This window comes from Cavia porcellus, unplaced genomic scaffold, assembly GCF_034190915.1.
Source record: "Cavia porcellus strain 051 isolate PalLab524CR breed Dunkin Hartley unplaced genomic scaffold, mCavPor4.1 scaffold_3, whole genome shotgun sequence".
Lineage (NCBI taxonomy): Eukaryota > Metazoa > Chordata > Mammalia > Rodentia > Caviidae > Cavia > Cavia porcellus.
Window position 1 is genome coordinate 10905447 of NW_026947486.1, and position 21955 is coordinate 10927401.

The window sequence follows — 21955 nt, forward strand, 5'->3', positions numbered from 1 at the left end:
AGCATACGTGATGACAAAAAAAAAAGTGGCTTTGAGTTTAGTAAGATTATGATCTAGCACTAGTAAGCACAGGGGAGAAGTATGAACAGACTTAAAATCCTCCTCTACCATCTTAAGTCCATAGATGATAGCTGGCATGGATTACTTAAGAGAAGGTCATGTTTACATATTTATAAATATATGTACCAGAAGAAACAGATAAACTGAGTGAGTACCCATGGGAGACTACTTTTTTTGTGTCAAATTTTCACATACTACAATTTGGCCTCATAAACTTTAGACAAATATGCCTTTCTCAAAAATACAAACTAATTTTTTTTAATTTTTTAAAGTTAAAAAGCACAGATAACCAGGCATGGTAGCACATGCCAGCACTGAATAGGCTGGGGCTGGAGGATCGCTGCAAGTTCATGACCATCCTGGGCTACAAAGTGAGCACATGGCCAGCCTGAACTGCATTACCCTGTTTCAAAAAGACAGGGGAAAAAAAAAAAGCACAGATAAGCTATGTACTCAGGAGGCATTGTCTAGAGTGAGTTCAAGGCTAACCTGGACTACATGTCCCTGTTTCAAACATCCCTCCCGCAGGTAACCCCCCAACACATCCTATGCTTATTTAGAAGAGTGAAACAGAATTCCCAGTTAACATGATGTAACTGATGTTCTTGCAAAACACCCAACACAAATTGCCCAAAGTATGGAAACAAACAAGGAAGCAGAGTGCAGGTGTGCTCTTGTAATCTAGCACTTGCCTGCCCTGCATGAGCCCCTAGGCTTGACCCCCAAGTATAGCCAACTAAAAACAAACTAACTAAAAAGCATCAGCAAGAGATGTACATTTATTCTGAGGTCTTGACCTGTATGTTCCAGGTTACAAAGAATAAGTAACCCAAATTTGGCCTTCTCAGGAGACAGGCCAGTTATGGCTTTCTTGTGGAAATACATTTCAAAATTTATTTTTTTTTTTTTTTTGTTTTGTGAGACAGGATCTACTATGTATCCCAGGTTGGCCTTGAATTCTTCTTTTTTTTTTTTTTGCAGTACTGGGGATCGAACTCATGACCTCATGCTTGCCAGGCAGGCACTTATGCCACCGAGCTAAATCTCCAGCCCTGGCCTTGAATTCTTGATTCTCCTGCCTCAGCCTCCTAATACTAGGATTATTAGCTTCAAAGTAATTTGTAAAAAATCATTTCCAGGTCTGGAGATACAGCTCAGTGACATGATGCCTCACCTGCCTGGTGAGGTGGTAAATTCAATTCCTAGCACACACAAAAAAGTCATCTTCACATGGATGCAGTAGTGCATGCCTATGATTCAGCATTCAAGAGGCTGAGGCAGGAGAATGCAGGCCAGTTTGTACCATACAGGGAAACCTTACTGAAAAAATGAACTAAACAGAACAACAACCTCATTTCCCTTAAATGTCTTTCTTTTTTTTCTTTTTTACAGTCCTAGTGAATGCTAGGCAATGCTTGACCACTGAGCCACATCGCCAGCACTCTAGTGTAATTTTAGTTCCCAGGTAGTTTATTACAGTATCCAACTCCAGCACCTGCCTGACAAGCACAAGGCTATGAGTTCGACTCCTGGTCTAAAAACAAAATAAAAATACAGTATATTTGTTAAAAGTGTGTCAGCAAGATGTCCAACTCTACTGAACCACTTGTTAGCATCTTATACAGCTACACCAAGTACACAAGATCTGAAGTCAACAGCATACCTTAAAAACTTTACATTCAAAACCATGAAGAAACCATCCTGTCTCCCCAAAACACCACCTTGCTGGCTATATGAGATGGCTATATGCTGACATGGTGAAGTGTGGCTCATGGCAGAGTTCTTGCTGTGTTGACATGTGCTAGGCCCTAGGCTCTATCCCCAGCACCATGGGCGAGGGTGAAGGGGACCAGAAAAGAAAAAGACATATCCCTTTTTTTTTTTTTTCAATACTCCAAAAAAAGCCTTGGAGGGGCCTGGTAACTTACAAGCACTTGGAGTGGAGGAGTAAGAAGTGACAAAACAAAGCACAAGCATACAGACCTATTGCTTTAAAGTGCTGGCCAGCACCAGCTTGGGCTGCAGCCTTAGCTTTAGACTGGTCCACTCTGCTCCTAATATGCCCTCTGACCTCCATCCTGCCGTGTGTCACCTTCTCTTTTCTTCTTGATCAGAGGCAGAATCTGTTTCTCTTTTGCCTTGAACAACAGAGCTGTCACTAGCCTACTTTAGGCACTTGGTGAGAAGTAAAGATAGGTGTTTCTAAGCCCAAATTCCAGCCATCCCACTCTGTGCTAGCTGGGGTCCTTTGTGCAGTACACAAACCACACAACCTGATGCTATGACCCTGTCTGAGAAACCAACTTATTTCAGGGGCCACCTTGAGCACTACTTAATCAGAATTGGCCCAAGAGCTTCTTCAGCATAGGTGTTGGCCCAACAGACCCAGTACCTCTGAGGGGAGGCTGGTATGACCCAGGGACATGCTGGGAAAGCTAGCTGAGGGCAGGAATGGGTGGGTACATGAGTTCATCCAGGAGTTCTCCAGTACTCTGGGACACTGACTTGCACTGAGATCTCAAACATGAGCACCATGCCCCAAACCCTTGTTGAAGATGAAAACCTTTCAGAGGGAAGAGGAGGACAGCTCACAGGGCACATGTGCCTTTCGGATGTTCAAAAGTAGCAAAATGATCCAATTTCAGATTTAGGGAAGGTGTGTCATGTTAAGAAGCCAAAGAAATTAATAACCACCAATTCCAAAGCCAAACAAATCATGTTTTTCCACCACATTTCTATCTGTGTCTCCTGGTTGAGCCACAATGAAATAGCAGATCAAAGCAGAGGCAAATACAATTATGTTGCCTGTGAAACCCCTAGCATGAAATTAGAAGTCAAACTCTCCATTCAGGGGTTAGAGACAAGGATAATGGGAGAACCTGGGGCCCTGGAGATGTACCCAGCCCCTTTCAGTCACAACACTATCCATGTGGATATTTAAAACCACACCTGGCAGCAGGGCACAAACAGTATTCATTTCTTAGTTTTCCCACACTTACTTTAGGAAATACATTAACTCCACTCCTAGCTTTGTGCCACACAAATACATTGGTATACTGAAAGAGGGGGTGATCAAACAATGGTGGAGATAATGTGTCTTGGAACAATAGACGGATACCACTGACGGTCCCCAAAATGGCAAGCGGATGATGATAGCAGACAGATCCCTAGTCTTGTCTTGTCACCCACTTCCCTTTCAATGCTGAAGAGCCAAAGCCCCATCTAATTCCGCCACTCAATTTTTCCTCAGTCCTTCCTTCACTTGACAAACTCACAGAGAGAGTTGCCCTTTGATATTTTCTATTTTTCCTAAAATCTATATTTGCCTTATAGCTCTATTTCTTTTTACCCTGGCCTAATTTTAGCTCTCTGCTCCTCCCCCCATATACTTTATGAGGCCTCCTGAGGTATAAGCGCCTATTATAACATAGACTATTCTGTTTAGAGCCACTATTAATTAAGCTTAACTTTCAAGAATGCCTAGCATGGCTTTTTTTTTAATTCCCCAATGGCCACAAGTACTTTGACGCTCATCCCAAATGAGAAGTAGAGTCTATGTCTTCCCCTAGAACCTGGGTAAGCTTGTGATCACAGTCAGTGACTATAGCAGGAGTAACACCTCGTGACTTTGGAGGGTGGGCCAGAGAAGGAGACAAGGATCTTCGGTCTTTGCCAGAATGCTTGTATTCGGTGTTTTCACCGTTCTACTGTGCCATCATGGTTCCAGGAAGCCCAGGCCACAGGGAGAGCCCCATGTTCATGCCTTGGCACATAGCTGAGGGCCCAGCTAAGCACCAGACATGTGGATGAACAGCCCCAGGCTCTGGCTTTCTTTCTTTCTTTCTTTTTTTTTTTGTCTTTTGAGATGGGGTCTCTCTATGCAGTTCAGGCTGGCCTTGAGTTCACTTTGTAGCCCAGGCTGGTCTCAAACTCGAAACAATCCTCCTGCCTCAGCTCCCAAGTGCTGGGATTACAGGTGTGAGCCACCACGCCCAGCTTCAGGCTCCGGTTTTCAGCACCCAACTGTTGAGTCTTTGTATCAAATTCCAGGACCACACAGAATTAAATTGCTTCTGAGCTCCCTTGCTTCTAACACACTATAGGAGAAATCAGGATTTTTCTGTTTTATTTTGTGTATCAGGGATCAAACCAAGGGATACTCTACTAACTACTAAGCAACTTGTCCAGTCTTTTTTACTTTTTTTTTTTTTTTTTTTGTCTTTTTGAGACAGGGTCTCGCTGTGCGGTTCAGGCTGACCTTGGGCTCACTTTGTAGTCCAGGCTGGTCTCAAACTCACAATGATCCTCCTATCTCAGCCTCCTGAGCGCTGAGATTGTGCCACTGTGCCCGTCTCTTTCTTATTTTTGGAGATAAGGTCTTGCTAAATCGCCCACAGTGGCCTTGAACTTGCAATCCTCCTGATTCAGCCTCCCCAGTAGCTGGAATTATAGGCATGGGTCGCTGTGCCCAGATGAGATCAATTTCACAGTATGTTGCTAAACCCATGGAGTAAGGTAAACTGGATTAAAAAACAAAAGGATCGTGGCCCTGGGATCACACGTGTGAGCCCAGCATTTGAGAGGCTGAGGCAGGAGGATCACCTCAAATTTGAGGCCAGCCTGGGCTACATAGTGAGTTCAAGGCCACCCTGACATAGTAAGACCCTGTCTCAAAACAAAACAAAACAACCGAAAAGCAACTCATAAATATTGTTAGGGGTGTAGCTCAGTGGTAAAGAACTTGCTAGCATGTGCAAGGCCAACACTGCACAAGAGAAAAATCAAAACAAAAACCAAATTTGCTGGGTGGGGTGGGGCATGTTCACAATCTCAGCACTGTGGGAGGATGAGGTAGGAAGATAGCAAGTACAGCACAATATGGGCAATTTAGCAGGACCTTGTATCAAAATAGAAAGAAAGGAAGGAAAAGAAGGAAAGAAAAAAGGCTGGGGATATACCTCAGTGCAAAGGATCTGGGTCAGTCCGTAGCACTGCAAAAAAAAAAGTGAGAAAGGCAGGACATATGAGATCATACCTCAAATCCATTCCCTTTACTAAGGCAACGTCTTGTTCTCAAAATCCCTCTAGAAGAGTGCCCGGTTTCGGTTTCCTCCTCAGATAGGATCTCACACTCTGCTTAAAGGACTCTATTTGTTTCTTTCTGCACTATGTTGGCTGCACAAGGGAGCTGATTCACTAGGCAGGAAGCGAGACCAAACACTTTCCCCCAGCTAGTTCTGCTCCTCCCTGTACTCTCTTTGGTCTTCGTGGTCTGTTGAGGATGGGGCTCAGGGCCTTGTGCACACTGGGCTCTTGCCTAATGCTGAGTCGCATCTGCAGCTCTCCTGGCCTTTCCTAGGCTCAGGGACGTCAGCTTACTTTGTTTTCTCCAGGACTCCTCTGCAGGTTCCACATCTCTTCTTTCCCGGACCTTGTCAGCCCAACTGGGTCACTTGAGTTCTCACACTTGAGCAAGGGCTCAACATGGCTGGCCCCTGCCCCTGCTTTGCCCTCCTTCCCTGAGGCAGACATTCACCAGTCTCAGGTGCCCAGGCAGCCCACTAACCCTCATCTTCCAACCTGGAGGCTGCCCTCCTGGGGAAGACCAAAGGAGGGGATTGGTGGGGGAGGGGTCCCAGTCCCACCTCCACCAAAACAAGCAGGGCAGCCAGATGTGGTGGCACCAGCTACTTAGTAAGCCTACAGACCAGTGCTCACTGAGCCCGGGAGTTCCAGATCAGCCTGAGCAATGCAAAGAGGCTCTGTCTTACCAAAGACAGACAAGGGCCAGCCTAGCATGCCCGAAGGTCCTGGGTTCCATGCCCTATACTACAAACACAGCAGGAAGGAAAACTGGCCAGACTGGGGGTGGGGTGGGGTAAAAGGAGGGGAGCTACTGAAAAGGTGACCATACGAAGAGCCTTCAGCCCCCTCCATCTCTACCACCAAATGCCATCAGGACTGGCCAAAGGTAAGATCCAGCCATGGCAATGCAAGCAGAGGGCAAGGTTGAAGGGACACTTCTCTAGCACCCACTGGGATCCTGTGCCAGCCACTCCTGTCCAGCAGCCTGGCCCTCAGTACATGACCAGGACTCAGTCACACACTTTATTTTTGTTGTTTTGTTTTTTAAGACAGGGTCTCCATTTGCAGTTCAGGCTGGCCTTGATCTCACTATGTAGCCCAGGTTGGCCTTGAACTCACAGTGACCCTCCTGCTTCAGCCTACTGAGTGGAGTGGAAGGATTATAGGTGTGTGCCACCAAGCCTAGCATTTGAGGAGGGGATCAATTCACACACTTTAGAAGCAATTCTCTCTTCTCCTTTTTTTTTTCCCCAGTGCTGGGGATAGGGCTCAGGGGCTCCTGCATGCTAGCCAAGAGTTCTATCACTGAGATATCCCAACCTGGAAGCAATTCTTCCCCACCCCCCATCCATTTTATTTCAAGGATAAAAAGAAAAAAAACTACAACAAAATTTCAAAACATGTTCATCAGGGGCAATAATGGTACATACATTGCACACTGTCATCCCCAAATCATTCACCCAGAGCACAAGACATCTGCATTCAATTGTCCCAATACCAGCACAAATCTTTCTCTTCAGTGAACTCAGAGAAATCAGTAGTATAAGTATCTTTACTATTATTTTTATATAAATATACATGTTTTTCTTTCAACTTCTCACACTAATGAAACAATACACATGTGTCTTATTTATCTCACTAATGAGTATGATCTCAAGTTGCATTCATTTACCTATAAAAGTCTCCAGTTTATTCTTTTATTTTTTTTGTACTGGGGTTCACACTCACGACCTCGAGCTTACCAAGCAAGCATTTGAGCTGCTGAGCTAAATCCCTGGCCCAGTTTATTCTTCTTGATGGCCAAGTAGCACTCCATTGTATAAAAACACCACATTTTTTTTATTCATTCCTCAGCTGATGGGCATTTAGTTGCTTCCAAGATGTGGCTATTATAAATTGTGCTGTAACAAACATGGGTGTACATACATCACTGTGGAGTTCTGTTTTTAATTTTGGGGGGAAGATACTCCAAAGAATAGCTGGGTCAAATGGAACCTCTAGTCCTAGTATTTTGAGGAATCTCTGCACTGATTTCTACAGTGGTTGTACTAGTCTGCACTCCCACCAATGGTGGAGATGGATTCTTTTTTCCCCACAGCCTCTCCAGCATTTATTAATTTCTTGATAATAGCCATTTTTTCTGGGGTGAGCTGGTATGTCAGTGTTGTTTTAATTTGCATCTCTTGAATGACCAGTGATGTTGAATTTTTTTTTCACATTTATCACATTTGTATTTTTCACATTTATTTGCTGTTCATATTTCTTCACCTGAGAAGTGTGTATTCATCTCAGGTGCCCATTTCTGAATTGAAATCTGGATTAAATCTGGGAGGACTTTTTTTTTTTTAAGCTCTTTATATGTTCTTGATAGTAATCCTTTGTCTGAGGAACAGCTGGTAAACATTTTCTCCCACATTGTGGGTTGTCTCTTCACTCTGTTGGTGGTTTCTCTTGCTGTGCAAAAGCTTTTCAATAGAGTGAGATCCCAGTTGTTGATTCTTTGTGATAGTTCCTGTGCAATTGGGGTTTCATTCATAAATTATTTGCCTACACCAATGTCTTCAAGAGTTTTACCTCTTTATCTTCCAGCAGATTTAATGTTTCTGTTTTAATATTAAGACCTTTGATCATTCTACAAAATGGGCCAGAGATTTAGCTCAATGATGTAAGCGCCTGCCTGGCAAACACAAGGTCATGAGTTTGATACCCGGTACCAAAAAAACCCAAAAAGATCTTTGCTCCATTCTGATTTTAATTTAGTGCATGGTGAAAGGTATGGATCCAGTTTTTATCTTCTGCATGTGTAGAGCCAGTTTTTCCAGCACCATTTATTAAAGACGCTATCTTTGTTCCAGTGAATGTGTTTGGCACCTTTGTCAAAGATAAGGTGGCTAAGTGTGTCTGGAGATGTTTCTGCATTTTCTAATCTGTTCTATTGATCTTCAGGTCTGTTTTTTTTTTTTTTTTTTTTTTTTCCAGTACCACACTGTTTTTTTTTTATCACAGTAGCTTTATAGTATAGTTTCAAGTTAGGGACTGTGATGTCCCCTGTCTTGTCTTTGTTGCCCAGGATTGCCTTTACTATTCTAGGTTTCTTCTGCTTCCAGATTAATTTTCAGACTGTTTTCTCAGTTCTGTGAGATAGATATACTATTGGAATTTTGATTGGAATTGCATTGAATCTGTATTAACAGCTTTAAAAGTATGACCATTTTCACTATATTGGTTCTTTCTACCCAAGAGCACAGGATATCTCCCCATTTTCTTTTTCTTTTTTAACTGGGGATCGAACTTCACAAATAAGTGCCAGGCAGGCACTTATGCCACTGAGCTAAATCCTCAGCCCTTCTCCATTTTCTAATATTCTCTTCAATGTCCTTTTTCAATGTAGAGGTCTTTTACATCCTTTGTAGATTTCTAGGTATTTCATTTTGGGGGATGCTATTGTAAAAGGTATTGTTTCCCTGATTTCTCTCTTAGTGAGTTTGTTACTCGTGTACAAGAAGGCTATTGACTTTTGAATGTTGACTTTGTAACCACCTACATTACTGAATTTGTTTATTAAATCTAGAAGTCTTTTCTTTCTTTCTTTCTTTTTTAGTACTGGGGATTGAGCTCATAACCTCACATGCGCCAGGCAGGAACTTATGCCACTGAGCTAAATCCCTGGCCCAAATCTAGAAGTCTTTTGGTGGAGTTTTTGGGGTCTTCTAAGTAGAATATCATGTTATGTGCAAATAACAATAGTTTAGGGGCTGGGGATTTGGTTCATTGGTGTAAGTGCCTGCCTGGCAAGCGTGAGGTTGTGAGTTCAATCCCTGGTACCCAAAAACAACAACAACAAAAAGATAGTTTAACTTCTTCCTTTCCTATCTTTATTCCTTTTACTTCTTTCTCTTGTCTAGTTACTCTGGCTAAAATTTCCAGAACTATACTGAATAAGAGTGGAGACAGAGGGGCTGGGGATTTAGCTCAGTGGCATAAGCGCCTGCCTTGCAAGCAGGCAGTCATGAGTTCAATCCCTGGTACCGAAAAAGATAAAAAAAAAAAAAAAAAAAGGAGTGGAGACAATAGATATCCTTGTCTTGTTCCTGATTTTAGAGTGAAACGTTTCAATTTTCATTCATTTAGTGTGACATTGGCTATTGGTTTGTCGTAGATGGCTTTTATCAGATTGAAATAAAGATCATCTATTTCAATTTTTTGTAGGTTTTTTTAAAAATCATGAATGGGTGCTGGGCTTTGTGAAAAGCTTTTTCTGTGTCTATTGAGATGATCATAGGATTTTTGTCCTTGGCTCAGTTAATATGGTGTAGTACATTTACAGATTTACGTAAGTTGAACCATCTCTACATCCCTGGGATGAATCCCACTTGGTCATGGTGTACAATCTTCTTGACAATGTGCTGTAGTCTGTTTGTTAGTATTTCACTGAGGATTTTTGCATCAATGTTCAGTAGGGAGACTGGCCTGTGATTCTCTTTCTTAGGTAGGTCCTTCTCTGGTTTTGGTATTAGGGTAGTGCTTGCTTCCAGGAATGAATTTGTAAGTATTGTGGAAGCAATTCTTTCTTCTGATCCAAATCCCAGACCAGGAAGATCTACACAAAGTTGGGCCTTACAGGAACTTTGCTGCCTACATTTCAAACAATACCAGCTGAAATCCTCCCTTTTCTCCTTCAAGAGCAAGGGCATGATGTTTGCTATTACTTTCTGGAGCAATCACCTCATCCAATTTTTCCCCAATCTTGTGATATAGGCACGAATTCTCATACCCATTTTAAAGATGAGGAAACTCACAGAGCACTTATATGGATTGAGGCAGAACTCCTACCCCACACATACCATTTAGTATAGGGATTGAGTCTGGGGCCTTTGAACTGAGCTGCACATCACCTCCATCCTCCTCCATCTCTCCACTTATAAATTTTGAAACAGGGTCTCGCCTAGTTTCCCAGGCTGGCCTGGAACTTGTAATCCTTTTCCCTTGGCTTCCCAAAGAGCTAGGAGGGGTTACAGGAGTGTGTGCCAGCATGCCAAGCCAGAGATCCCATTTAAAGGCCAGATGTGTTCTGCTTCAGAACTTTCCACCACAGCTGTGATCTCCTGAACATTTTGATCATTTATTTTGTGCCCCATGCTGGCCCGGTAAAGGTAAATAAAACAGGACCTTGTCCTTGGGGAATTCATAGTTGAGTAGGGGAGAGAGATTGCAACACAGTGAGTGGGATGTCCAGGTACCAGGAGAGCGCTTTTGCGGGTCTCCATCATCAATGCCCACCCACTCAGCCTCTGCTTTCTTAGCCTCTCCGCTTTCTTTGCTTGAGACTGCTGTTTTTATCCCTATGTAGGCACCGGCAGCTGCCTTTGCTCCCATGCCTGTCTCTTTTTTACCTGTTGGCGGTGACCTGTACCTGCACAACCACTGGGGATCCTGGCCACCTACTTGCCTTGAAGAGGTTGCCCTGGTTGGGTAGACTTCCTTGTCTTTTGGGGCTCCAGGGGAGGAGTGAGACCTGACAGCAGCCTTCCAGCCCCAGGCTTTACAGAGCTGGGAAATGGGCGCAGGAGCCCGACACTGAGCAGGCTGGTAGGCCCTGGCAACGCTTCCAGTGGAGCCTGTTAAAGGGCTTTGGGCTTCCTCTGATGAAAGGCGTTTAAGTGCATCTGGTTATGATTACAGGGGAGGAGAAAGCCAGGCAGTCTCTGGGGGGTTGGACCAGTCATCTGGCTCTGCCTCCCTCCCCAGCCCGAGCTGGCTGCTGGGGAGACCAGGAGGCCAGGTGTGGGGGCAGGCAGGAAGCAGAGCCTCTACAAGAGCTGCCAGCTCTTCAAGGCTCCTGACCCCAGCCTCTGGTTCCCTCAGGCCAGACAGACTCCCAGAACCAGCAGGGTGGCTCAGAGATGCCAACCTGCTTTGCGACAATCAAGTTTAGAAGGGCTGCTGCCCACGGTTAACCAACAGCTTTTCCCTACTCTCCAATCCATTTCATCTCCTAAATACCCTCCCAAGTACTCATGACCCTTCAACTACCTTTCCAACTCCTCTTTGCCCTCCGACCAAATTCAAATTAACTTTGGCAAGAGGTTTCTTAAAGTGATTTAAAAAAAAAAACCTAAGGAAATACAAACTTTCAAAAGTTAAAAAGCCTCAATGTTTCTTTTTCAAGTAGCCGAGTATCGCTTCTTATAAAACAGACATTGTTAAGGATGTTCCACGTCACTGTAATTAACAACCATGCTGAATTAAAGGAAGAGATTAATAGGAAAATAACTACCCGGAACGTCAACGGGCAGTCCCGAGCTGCTGTGTGCCCCACACCTGTCTCTAGGCGGGACTCCACGTGGGTACAAACAGCTCTTGGGGGACCGGATGGGTTAAATACAGTCCGTAGCTCTAGAAACGAAAATGCATTTTCCTCTTCCCGCCCTGATTTAATCCTGCTGCGTGTTATTATTGTCAAGTCTCTTCGCACCCCCGTTTCTAAAAAGAAAACCCGTGGGTCTGCGCGGCCCTCCGCCGCCTGCTTGGCTTTTATTGTGCATGCAGCTGGGTCTGCGTGGATTCAGCACGTCGTGACCGTCTTGCAGGCGCGCACGGACACCCTCGGATTGGCATTTCGATAAGAGCTGGGCGCATTGTCTCAGCGGCGACACACGCACATACACACAGAGGCACGCACGCACACACACAGATAATAAAGGGCAACAGACCCCTTGACCACCCTTCCTCGCAACCCATAATTAGAGATGACCTTTCCGAAAGGCAATTAAAATATGGTAATGATCGATGCGCTTGCCTGTTTCCAAAAAGGCAAGTAACACAGGTGTTGGCTTCAGCGGGCTCCACCTGGCCTGGCCCGGAGGCCTCCTACGGCTCATGAATGAACCCTTTCTCCAGGGAAGCTTCGATTCCCGGCCACCTACACAAGCGAGGGCTCCCCTCCTTCTCCTCCTTTCCCCTCCCCCACGAGGGCTCCGGCAGCCCGAGCTTGCTGGCGGCGGCAAGGCTTTGTCATCCGAATGCACACACAGACACGCACACGCGCGCACCCGGCCACCACGGGACCGCGGCGGCCTATGCGTCGTGTCCTTCCTCGCTGCGCTTCCCTCCCTGCCCCCTCTTTTAAAGAGCTCCTCCAAACCCTTTCATTCGTCCTTTATATGTGAGATCCTTTGCATCAAAGAGCTGGGGGGGGCATAGGGTGCGGGACGGGGAGGGAGGACTCCAGGCCCAACGAGCGCGCAGAGGACGCGTGGGCAGCCGGGCTTTGTTTTGCCCCCTGCCCCAGCCGCCAGAGCAGAAAAGCCTCAGTGGGGACTGCGGCCCACGGGTAGTTGGCCAGCACTTCCTCGCCCACCAAAGGGAACCTTGAAATCTCCTCCGGAGTTCACTTGGGACTTGGTCCTGGTGGGGTGCAGAATCGCTGTGGGGACGGTCTCCTAGCTACAAGTGGCTCTTCCCGCACAGACCATTGTGCAATGTCATTATGGTGGTTCCTGTTGCTCGAGGCCTTGGGGGTGCTTGGGCGGCGTGTGTTCACCCCACCCCTAAATTGCGCGGAGGGAGAGACTGGGTCCGGAGGCCAGGGCTCCCCGGGTGGCTGCTTGGAGGAGTCCGGGTCGGGCCTTCCGTCTTTCTCGGCAACCTTGCGGGACCATGAGCACGGAGCCAGGGCGGCCTCTCGCCTTTCATTACGGGGCCTACGAAAGCAGCAGCCCAGGCAAATATGTAGCTATTAAAATTAATCGCCCTGCGTTGTCAGCTGAACATAATGCAAATTATTTATGGGCTGTCTGCGCAATATTTATCATGGTGCAGGCTCCAGGCGCTTCGTGCCTCCTGGTCTCCCCCGCCCGCCCTGGCCCGCGCAGGGCGAAGCCGTGCACAGGCTGCAGCGGCCCCGGGAGTCTGGGCACCTAGAGGGACTCCCAAGGCAAGGCCACGCATCAGGCTGGCTTCCAGGCCCAAAGTCTTGAGTATATTTATGTAAGGCCCACTACGTGCAAAACCAAGTCTCCAAAATCAGGTGGTAAATACCAATTTGGAGAAACCTAAGCCAAACAGACAAGCTCTGGCCCCAGGGGTGATGCAGGTGGAGGGTTCTATATTGCCCAAGAGAATTTTCTGTGGCTTGCGTCTGTCGTCCAAACCCAGGAAACCAACGTTTGCGGAGCTGGATTCGCACCAAAAAAACGAAAAGCATTGGATGTGCCTTACAGAGCTGAGCACGCACTGTGGACTGGAACAGGAATTGGGTGTCCTTCGTGCCTCAAAACTTGTTTGCCGATTGCAGATAACATTAACTGCTAATTGTCCAAATTGGCCAACCACTTAGTCTATCACTGTTGGGGGCCCCTTGGTATTCGCTGCACTTTTTATATGTAAAATCAGCCTTGGTGCCTCCCGAACGGCTTTTGTTTCTTTCAAATACGGTGTTTTAAAAAACAGCAGCAACACCCCACCCCACCCCCTTCCAACCAAGCCTTCCTTCTGGTTTAAAAAACAAAACAAAAACCAGGAGAAATAATCTATAGGACAATCCCCCCCTACTGGTCGGCGCTGGCGTAGGGTTTTTTTTTTACGCAGATCAAGTCGCCCTGGGCTGCAGAGGTAAACAGGCTTTCTGCACCGCTGCTAAATGAATCACGAGGGGAAGAGCGGGGACTTCGGGGCGGGGGAGGCCCCTGGGTCCAGGCTGGGCGCCAGGGCGGTGAGCGTGCAGCGTGAGGACGATAGGGTGGAGGCTCTAGGCCCCAGGACCAGGAAGCTGAAAAGGAAGGCGGGCAGTAGTTTAGCCGGAGCCCCTCACTCCCACCCCAACCCCGCTCGAAATCTGCCAGACAGGGTGAGTGCCGATCTGGGCCTGCATCCTTTGCCTGGACCACCACAAGCCCGTAGTGCTGCGAGAGACCAGGTGGGGGAGGAGGTCGTAGAGCCCCTCAACAATCACACAGCGTTAGCAGTTCAGAGCCTTCAGGACGTAGGCCTAGGTCTGTCTTCCGGTATTTATTTTGATCGTTTCACCCTACTTCACTGTCCTCAGCCACCAGGCAAACAATCACCTGGCTCTTAGCTGACCAAGCTTGGGACAAGGACTACTTCCAGAGTCCTGGTTATCTATGGGCATCTGCTCTCTAGACTAACAAAAGGAGACATAGTCTTCTGGTTTTCTAAAAATGTTATTTGACCCATTTTCAAGACTCCCTTTTGTTCCCATTAACCTTACCCCTCTTTTTTTTTTTTTTTTTCTTTTTGAGACAGGGTCTCACTATGCAGTTTAGGCTAGCCTTGAGCTTACTTTGTAGCCCAGGTTGGTGTTGAACTCCCAACAAGCCTCTCAAGTGCTGCGATTATAGGTGTGCACCCCCATGCCTGGCAACCCCCAATTTTTGACAGGGAGTTATTTTAGAACATTCCAATGATTCTTCCATTACAGGACTTTAGAAACAACTTGAAATGATGTAAACAAGGAGGTTCGAAAGATTAGGTTCCAAAGATTTGGTTTAATTTACTTTATCTCAAATATTCAGGGCGGTGAGGAAGGTCTTATTTTTAACTGTGTATAAATCAGTAAATCATTGTGTTTTCTGTGTAAGATACTGAACATTGACCACAGGGAAGTGGACACATCAGGCAGCATTTGCAAAGTGCTTTAACACTCTGGTCCTCAGATTCCTACTTGTATGAGGTGGTAGGCAAGATTTGTGTTTCCATTTTTCAGATGAAGAGACTGAGCCCCGAGTTTGGGGCAGTAGTCTTACTCATTGAAGTGGAGCTGGTAGCCCGCTGATACTTGCCTGCTCCAGACCACACCAGCTCTCCTCTAGGTCAGTGTCTTTTAGTAAACACATCCTTCTCTGAGCTGTGTCTGCCAGGTTGGCAAGCCACCTTCCCTCCTGATGCAGCCTGCAAACCCCAATGGTTGGACTGTCTTGTTTGCACACTTTCTTCCCCACCGGGTCAATTCTGACTCTAGGCCCCAAGGACAGTTTTAAAGGGTTTTTGTAGACAGGCCCTCTGGCCACACCGGAAACATTTTATGGATCTGTGAACTCTGTTAATCCCAGGAGGCAGGCAGGATTAGTCCCGAGGGTGGGTGGGGGAGTCTTATGCTTAGGTTTTATTCCTCTGAGGGAGCACGTGAGGAGATGGGAGTTCAGTGGCTTCAGCAATGTGTGCCCCTCCCTCAGTAAACTGAGATGTAAGCCAAAGTGGATGGAAACCAAGGCCTATGGTCCAGGGACCCCTGCCCTAGATCCTCGGAGAGGTGCAGGGGTTCTGGGATCACATCCTGGGAGAGCAGAATGGACATGGAGAGCGAGCGGAGAACGCGGTCCTGTGTGGTTTTTATCACCAGGTTTTATTCTTCCAGCCCTGTGGAAAGGAGGAGAGCTGCAACCGGGGAGGGAGCCGGAAAGAAACACTTAATCACTGGCGTCTTGCTACTCGTCACGCGAAGATGGCAGCGGCTCCCCTGGGTTTCAAGGTTCCGGGAAAGGCGAGTGCTTTGCCTTGAGGCGGGCGGGCTGCTGTGTTCCTTCCCTGGCCTCCGCGGTCTACACGCCGGCAAGTGCCAGCCCCCTGGCCAGTCACGTCCCCCGTGTCCCCGGCAATGTCCAGGACAGCGGGTTGTCCGCGCTGCGTCTTTGTGAACTCAAAGCAGGAGCTCGCGGTGGTGGGGAGACACACTGGCTCGGGGGACGCAGGGTATCAAGCTGCAGCCAATATGGCATGTGCAGAGTAGACTCCTACTAGCGGTGGTCGGAGGAGCCGGCCTTCTTGAGACGGATTTACTACACCCTCATGCAGGCGCAGTCCCCACTGTCCGACCCTCCCCTCACTCCCGGGTCACTGCTAACGCAGAGTAAACAGGTCCCCCGCAGCAGCCCCGCCACTTCCGGGGGAAGATGGGGATCCGCAGGCCTGGCTGTACGACCCCAGGGTGTCAGCGTGTGCCCAGACTGGAGACCAGGAGGGCAGCACTGCCCTCCCCCCGACTCTTTCCCTGCGCAGCACACAGAGGCGGCGGAGCTATTGAAGCGCCAGAGCCGGGAGGAGGGAGGGAGAAGGGAGGAAGGGTGGAGGGCCGGGAGACCGGCTGCACCCGGGGAACCCCGATGTGTGTGTGTGTGCGCGCGCGCGCACGCCGGTCAGGAGGGCGGGTGTCTGGAGGGGGGGCAGGGTGAGCAAGAGCACTCTGGAACCAGCCCTCCCAAACTAGACCAAGGAACTGGGCTCTCCAGCCTGGGGCGTGAGGCTCGCAGCCAGGGCTGGCGGCTCCAGTGGAGAGGATCCTGGAGTTCCGAGGCGCCGCGTGCGTCTGGCCAGTTCTGTGGGAGGGGAGGAGCCCAGGGATCAGCGTGAACCAGCAGACCCCAAGACGGCAGTTTAGATCGGGACCACTGACACTGGGTGATAAGGAATTCCCTCGGCAATCGGCTGCCCCCTAGTCACCTCTGGCGGACGTGACTGCCCAATGCTAGGAGGCAAGGTTGAGACAGGACCTTTGCACTGCCTTTCCTGACCTTCTTTGCCACTGAGCCACAGTAACCACGCTCCGGGCACTTTGCCCTTGCAGAACAATAGCCAAATATTAAGCCTTCTGGTTGCTTCTCACAGTATTTTTCCTTTGGAAGGTTGGGGTCAGTCTGCCCCCTCAAAGCATCTTCCCCTTCTCCCCATAGCTCACCTTCACTACATATCACTGGGCAAGCAACACAATCCTGTCTTTCTAGCCAGCCAGCCAGCCAGGACCTCTCCCCAACTCTGGCTTTGGCAAGCCCCTTGCCAGTGCTGGACCTGTGTCCTCTGTAACACAGATAACCATAATGTCCCCCTCAGGATTGTTCTGAGGTTAACATGCCTCAGTACATAAGCGCTGACTGCTGACTCCAATGCAATGCTACTTGTGTTGGTTGTTATGACTGGGATGGGAACGGTGTGTGAAACAGGTCAGGGCTAAAGTTCCTAAAGGCCTGTACGGAGCCAGGGCTTTGGGCAAGATGGAAAGGACCCACTTAAGGCCCACAGGAAAGTAGCGGCAAAATGGGCTCAGACCTCTCTAGTAGACTCGCCCAGTGGGGACTCAGCCACCATTACCCACCCACTCCCAGCAGCCCCAGGGACCTCATTGGTTTTCAGGACCTCCGCCTTACCCCTCCAGGCTATCCTTTTGATGGTGCAAGGCCACCTCCTCTAAATCAACTTTCAGAGGAGCTGGGCAAAAGTCAAGCCCCCTGGGGGTGTATTTTGGGTTTAAGCCTGGTCAAGAGCTGGAGGATGGTCACCCTGTCTCCAGGCTGTTAAGTTGGCCACATTTTACTGTCAGCCCAATGCAAGTACCGCTATGTAAACAATCAGTCAGATTTGTAATTTCAAAAAGCTTCCCATTACCTTTGAAATGGGCTTTCCGGCATGATAGGTGGAGTGTGAGGCAAAGAAGGGGGCCTAAGCCTCCCTGCCTGTTCTCTCTCGGGTCACTCACATTTCCTTTTCAGAGACTACACATATGGCCTTTCCCTTCTGTGGCTACCGGCGTTAGCCTAATCACTGAAAAGTGCTGGCGGTGCGCTCTGGTTCTCAGTAGATCCTTATCGGAACTGTGTGTGTGCCAGGCTGTGAGCGCTGCGAAGGACAAAGAACGCAGGCGCCTGCCTCCAGGTTTGCTCCTGAGACCTCAGGGGCACCCCTGGAGTTTCCCTTTCCTAGCCCCCAATCCCACCAGCCGTGGCCGGCCAGCCTCCAGAACCAGTCTGCAGTTCTAAATCAGAATTCCAGTTCTCGAGCGCCACCCGGAGAGTTCACATTTCCCCCTCCTCCGAGGCCGCGTGGAGCGCAAGTGAGAGTCCGAGGGCGGCGGCAGCACACGTCTCCGGGCAGCCTCCCCGCACCCCGCGGCACGTATGCAGGAAAAGAAAATGCCAAGAGAAAATCGCGGGCCATCAAAGCAAAACACAAACAAACCTAGGCAGGAGTTTGCAGGGAGTAAGAACCCCCAGTAGAAACTACAAAATAATACCCTCTTTCAGTTCTATTAATTAAAGGTCCTCGAAGGTGGAGCGCAAAGGGGACCCTGCCTTCTTAGGCACACTTCAGGCATCCCAAGGTAATGGTGCTTAGCCCAGCTCCTGCTTACACATTTGATACCAAACTGGGAGCAAGGTTCGCTTCTACCGACTAACCTGTCCTAAACAGTATTTTTAACTGGCCCAACTGGCCTGTTTGATTGGAATAAAAAAACATTGAGCTTGCTTGAAATATGCATGCACAATATACATTTAAGCGGGGTAAGTTCTCACAGCTGTCTGACCACATCTGTCTGGTCCCTCTGAGAACCCACGTTTTCTAGCATGGGAAGAGGCAGGCGGCCCTCACGGCTCCTCTTCCAGCGGATTCCTGGCGAGGCGCCCATCCTCCAAGCTTCGCGAACGGAGGCAGCCGCATTAATACTCGCGGGCAGTCTGCTCTGACCTATACTGTCATTTTTTCCATCGGTCAGGATCGGGCTGGAGGGGGGTGACTCTCCTCTGAGGGGCTCTGCACGGATCGTTGGGTTTTCCCCGGCCAACTTAACACGGAGGCGAAAGGGGCAGATGGAAACCAGGCCTTGGCTTGCCGGGCGCGCGTAAGCGCCTCACTCGGCAGCTCAACGCAAAGCCAGGGCTGGATTTTCGCGGCCTGGGCCCGGCGGCCTCCCCGCGCCGGCGCGATCCTCTCTCCCTCTGGCTGAACAAACGTGCTTGCCTAATTCCGCCCTGGAGACAGCAGCTGTGCGCCGAGAGGAGAAAAAAACCTGCAACTTTTCCAACAGAAAGTGTGTGCTCATAGGAGAGGTGAAGGCCCACCCCGATTCTGTGCACGTACAGACACAGCATCTAATCAGTGTCACTGCCAGGAATACGCTTCCGCGGCGGGCGACACCCCCGTCCCCGCCAACCTGCAAGAGGGAGGGGGATGCAAATGGCGTCTCCTGTCGCCCCAGACTCTGCACACCCGCTACCACGACTCTGCGCACACTGTAGCGAACTGAGGTCCAGCTTCTGGGGACATGAACACGTTGGCGGCCCCGGCCCCGCGGTTAAAGGAACTATTATCCCTCCCGGCTCCGAGGCCGTTCCCCGCCCTCACCTCCGGAAGAGCCGTCCTCCCTTGACCGGGGTGTGGGGGCTTTGCAAGGCAACTGTTTCTGCGCCTTCCCCACGAAACAAACGTGGGTGGGTTTCCTGTCCCAGGCCAGCACGCATTACCCGTACGCATTCCCAGACCTCGACTTTAGCCCCGAAGGCTCTTCTAGGATGAGTGGTACATTGTAGGCCGCCAGGAGTTGGGGAGACACCAAAGTCAGGCGTCCCCAATGTTCTGGCAAATGGCCAAGTTTGTGTCCTTTTCCCTCCCACGCTGTATCGGTACGCGCCACTTTGGGGAAGCGTGAGACATTCCCCCGGCAATGAGGCCACCTCTGTCCTCTCCATGGGGTCGATGGGGTCCACAGCACCCCCGCCCGGGATCCGTGGCCTGGGTATACCCGAGGAGGCTCCGGAGAGGGATAGCCCGCGTCTTCCCTCGCCCGCTCTTCCGGGGACGGGGACGGGGACGGGGCCAGGAATGTGTGGCGTGCCCCGCAGCTCCAGCCCGCACCCCCGCGGAGCTACCTCTGCAGCCGACACCTCCCCCCTTAGAAGCGGTGCGGGACGCACCCTTCTTTCCATATAGGGCGCCCCTGGGACGCAGGCAGGGATGGCGGTTCCGGTCGTTCCGGGATTTGCGAGCAAGAAGAAAACGAGGCCGGCGATTACAAGAGCGGCGCCTCCATTCTTGGGGTTCAGGCGCCCGCGCAGTCTCCGCGTGGGTTCCGCTCCTGCCTGGAGGGCCCGCTTCCGTCCCGCCTCCCCCCTAGCGATCCCTGTCCCGCTGGTGTCGCCCCCACGCCGAGTCCCGAGCGCCCTGGCTCCCACACCACCCTTCCATAACTCGCACGCCTCCCTCGCGCTGAACTCGGGGCACCGCTCGCTCCCAACGCCCGAGTATTCCGGTTCCACATTCGGCTGCGAAAGCCGCCACCCCGTTGCCACCCCCGCCCGGCCCGGCCCGGCCCGGCCCTTGTCCCAGCACGGCTCCCCCGCCAGCTGCGCCGCCACCGCCGCACGTGACCCGCCCCCGTCGCGGCTTCCGCTGAGCTGCCTGTTCCGGAGCACAAACAATTTCTGCTCTGACGCGGGGTCTCTCGGGCCCTGGCGTCCTCTCCTCCCTGCCCCCCCCCCTTCCGGGTACGAGAACTCAAAACAACTCGCTGACCTTCTGGCCGACCAGCTCCGGCTTCCACCGACTCCGGCATTCCGTTCAAACCCAGCCGCCGTGGCTTCTAAGATTTCACTCCGCGCTGGGCTGGGGGAGGGGGCGATTTCTCCGGGAAGGGGTGTCTCAGATCGAAAGAACCACTTCACGCTCTTTCCCTTCCTCCGAAGTGAGTTTTTACACTCTCCGGAGGCCCAGGGGAAACGCTAGCTGCCGCGCACAAAGGATACCTCTCCCTGCAGCACCCCCCCCCCCCCCCGCCCCACACATACCGCCTAGTGTAGTGTGACCCGATTTCCAGGGTCAGTGGCAGAGGGCCTGGGCAGCCTCGGAAAAACCACCAAGTGGTGCACTGCGACACCGGGAGTGACTGTGGTGGCTCCCACTCCCACGCTCGGTGCCAGGTTCGAAGCTAAAGCATAGAAAAAGGGCAATCAATGTCACTGGCTCAGTTACTTGCTACTTAGGTGACTTAGTGAAAATTTGCACCCAGTTCTCTGAGGCCAGGATAGACATGTACCATAGAGTCCTATGGCACCTTGGTGTCAAAAGAACAGATATTTCACTTAATAGCCATAGTAGGCAGCTAATATGTGTTTAGGAAATGAATATCTAAGTGACCAAATCATTGATGGCAAGTGATTTTAAGAGAAAATCCTGAACGTTGTTTCTTCTAAGAGGATTGTGCTACCTGAGTACAATCTCTAGTTGCTTTGTGAGTGTTTGCAAGTAACAGGAAACATAATTTAAAATATATTAACCTACCACCCCAACTCCCCGGCACTTTGGCCCAGCCAGCATTTGAACTTCCTGGGGCACATACCCAAAGCAGCTGCTACCTAGTCTCACCCCCCACCCCCCCCCCCCGCCCATCTTGCTCCTGATCTACCGGCTTCTACTCAGGGCCAGGCAACCTGGAGCTACAAGAAGGGAACAAGGCACCCACTACATGTAGTTCCATTGGCTTCCCTTGGACTGCATAGGTGGAGCAGCCAGGCTGGGCAGCTCAGTAGTTATTTTGTAATTCAAGGATGCAGCTTGCTTCAGAGTAGCAGCCCTTAGCAGCTGTGAGGTCACATTTTGAGGAAGGCAGCCACTTTAGGTGACAGCTCTGTGCTGCTAGTTGGTGGGACTGCATCTGCGATGTGCAGAGCTGCTGCTGGTACTCCTTGCTGACCTGCTCTTCAGATAGCCCAAAACCGGATACAGTAAAACACATCCTTTCATTTGGAGTCCTATAGTTATTTCACCCCACCATTTTCTAAACCTCATCAGTTATCCCTTCTATGTGAGTGATCTGGTAATCTGAAATGAGGACAGATTTCACTTCGGGTTACCTAAAAGTAAACTTCTCCTTTCCAATTTAACCCTTCCAGTATCTGCTGACTCCTGTGGCCAAGTCACTATGTTAGGTAAAGCATGAGATAGAAAAAACCACTTTTCCTTTTTTTTTTTTTTTTTTTTTTTTTTTTGAGATGTAGTACTTGGGATTGAAGCCAGGGCCTTTGCAATG

General features: G+C 49.7%; 1 protein-coding gene across 1 annotated transcript in view; it reads right to left on the reverse strand.

The window, feature by feature from the left end:
- Window positions 1-20631, reverse strand: part of Bcor (BCL6 corepressor) — a 127187-nt gene extending 106556 nt beyond the window's left edge. The window contains exon 1 of the mRNA XM_013151967.3: window positions 20443-20631. The gene's annotated coding sequence lies outside the window, so the exon portion shown is untranslated. The remainder of the gene's footprint in view (window positions 1-20442) is intronic.
- Between the last annotated feature and the right edge of the window lie 1324 nt (window positions 20632-21955).